General features: G+C 46.4%; 1 pseudogene; it reads left to right on the plus strand.

Moving 5' to 3' along the window:
* The first annotated feature begins 608 nt into the window (after positions 1-608).
* Positions 609-2,485, plus strand: LOC102513513 (annotated as a pseudogene).
* Positions 2,486-2,703: the final 218 nt, after the last annotated feature.

Consider the following 2,703-nt stretch of genomic DNA (forward strand, 5'->3'; position numbering starts at 1 on the left):
AAAAAAACCCCCAAAAACACCCCCCCACAGGTTAAACAATATGCTACTAAACAACCAGTGAGCAGTGGGTTACTGAAGTAATCAAAGAGGAAATAAAAAAATACTTGGAGACAAATGAAAATGAAAGCACAATAATCCAAAATATATGGGATATAGCAAAAGCAGTTCTAAGAGAGAAGTTTATAGCAATACAATCTATCACAGGAAATAAGAAAAATCTCAAATTAACAACCTAAACTTACAGCTAAAGTAACTAAGGAAAGAGGAACAAGCAAAACCCAAAGTTAGTAGAAAGAAACAGTAAAGATCAGAGCACAAATAAATGAAATGGAAACTAGAAAAAAGAAAAGATCAATAATGAAGAGCTAATTCTTTGAAAAGATAAACAAAATTGATAAATCTTTATCCACACTCATTAAGAGAAAAAGAGAGAGGGCCCAAATAAATAAAATCAGAAGTGAAAAGTAAGTACAACCAACACCACATAAATACAAAAAATTTTAACAGATTACTATAGACACTTATATGCCAATATAATAAGTAACCTGGAAGAAATAGATATATTCCTACAAGCATACATTTTCCCAAGACTGAACCAGAAAGAAATAGAACGTAAGAACAGCAATGAGCTCTGCGACTCTCGCTCCAGAGACGCAGCAGCACTCCCTTCGCCCACGCCCACCGCGCCCTTGCTCGCCTCTCCTCCCGGAGCCGGTCCGCGCCACAGCAGCCGCCCAGACCACCGCCACCCTCTGCAACCATGTCCACCAGGTCCGTGTCCTCGTCCTCTTACCGCAGGATGTTTGGCGGCTTGGGCACAGCGAGCCGGCCGAGCTCCAGCCAGGAGCTACGTGACCACGTCCACCCGCACCTATAGCCTGGGCAGTGCGCTGCACCCCAGCACCAGCCGCACCCTCTACACCTTGTCCCCGGGGAGCTTGTATGCCACACGCTCCTCGGCCGTGTGCCTTCGGAGCAGTGTGCCCGGCGTGCGGCTGCTGCAGGACTCGGTGGACTTCTCGCTGGCCGACGCCATCAACACCGAGTTCAAGAACACCCACACCAACGAGAAGGTGGAGCTGCAGGAACTGAATGACCGCTTCACTAACTACATCGACAAGATGCGCTTCCTGGAGCAGCAGAACAAGATCCTGCTGGCCGAGCTCGAGCAGCTCAAGAACCAGAGAAAGTCGTGCCTGGGGGACCTCTAGGAAGAGGAGATGCACGAGCTGCGCCGGCAGGTGGATCAGCTCACCAACGACAAGGCCCGCGTCGAGGTGGAGCGCAACACCCTGGCAGAGGACATCATGCGGTTCCGGGAGAAATTGCAGGAGGAGATGGTCCAGAGGGAGGAGGCCGAGAGCACCTTACAGTCTTTCAGACAGGATGTTGACATTGCTTCTCTGGCACGTCTTGACCTGGAGAGTAAAGTGGAATCCTTGCAAGAGGAGATTGCCTTCTTGAAGAAACTCCACTATGAGGAAATCCAGGAGCTGCAGACCCAGATTCAGGAACAGCACGTCCAAATCGATGTGGACGTCTCCAAGCCTGACCTCGTGGCTGCCCTCCGTGACGTCCGTTAGCAGTACGAGAGCGTGGCCGCCAAGAACCTTCAGGAGGCCGAGGAATGGTACAAGCCCAAGTTTGCCGACCTCTCTGAGGCTGCTAACCGCAACAACGATGCCCCGCGCCAGGCGAAGCAGGAGTCCAATGAGTACCTGAGACAGGTGCAGTCTCTGACCGTGAAGTGGATGTGCTCAAAGGGACTAACGAGTCTCTGGAACGCCAGATGCGTGAAATGGAAGAGAACTTTGCTGTGGAAGCTGCTAACTACCAAGACACTATTGGCCGCCTGCAGGATGAGATTCAGAACATGAAGGAAGAGATGGCGCGTCACCTTCGCGAATACCAAGACCTGCTGAATGTCAAGGTGGCTCTCGACATTGAGATTGCCACCTACAGGAAGCTGCTGGAAGGAGAGGAGAGCAGGATTTCTCTGCTTCTTCCAAACTTTTCTTCCCTGAACCTGAGGGAAACCAATCTGGATTCACTTCCTCTGGTTGACACCCATCCCAAAAGGACACTTCTGATTAAGACAGTGGAAACCAGAGATGGACAGGTTATCAGTGAAACTTCCCAGCATCATGATGATCTGGAATAAAAACTGCACATACTCGGTGCAGCAAAATACGACCAGCAAGAATAAAAAAAGAAATTCATACCTTAGAGAAACAGCTTTCAAGTGCCTTTCTGCAGTTTTTTCAGGAGCACAAGATAGATTTGGAATAGGAATAAGCTCTATTTCTTAAGAACAAACACTTGTAAGAGATTTAGAAAAAAGTTTACAACATAATCTAGTTTACTGAAGGAGCCTTGTGCTAGAATACTTTTTAAAAAGTATTTTTGAATACCATTAAAACTGCTTTTTCCCAACAAGTATCTGATCCAACTTGTTTCCGCTTCAATAAATCTTTGGAAAACTCAAGAAAAAAAAAAAAAAAAAAAAAGAACAACAGTGATCAGTAACAAAGTTGAACCAGTAATAATGATAAAAAAAAAACTCTCCAAAAATAAAAGTCCAGGACCAGATGGTTTCACAGGTAAAGTCTACCAAACATTTAAGGAATAGTTAACACATATCCTTCCTAAACTATTCCAGAAAATTGCAGAGAAGGTAACACTCCTGAACACATTCTCTGGGTC

The sequence above is a fragment of the Camelus ferus genome, chromosome 16 (genome assembly GCF_009834535.1).
Source record: "Camelus ferus isolate YT-003-E chromosome 16, BCGSAC_Cfer_1.0, whole genome shotgun sequence".
In the NCBI taxonomy this organism is placed as follows: Eukaryota; Metazoa; Chordata; class Mammalia; order Artiodactyla; family Camelidae; genus Camelus; species Camelus ferus.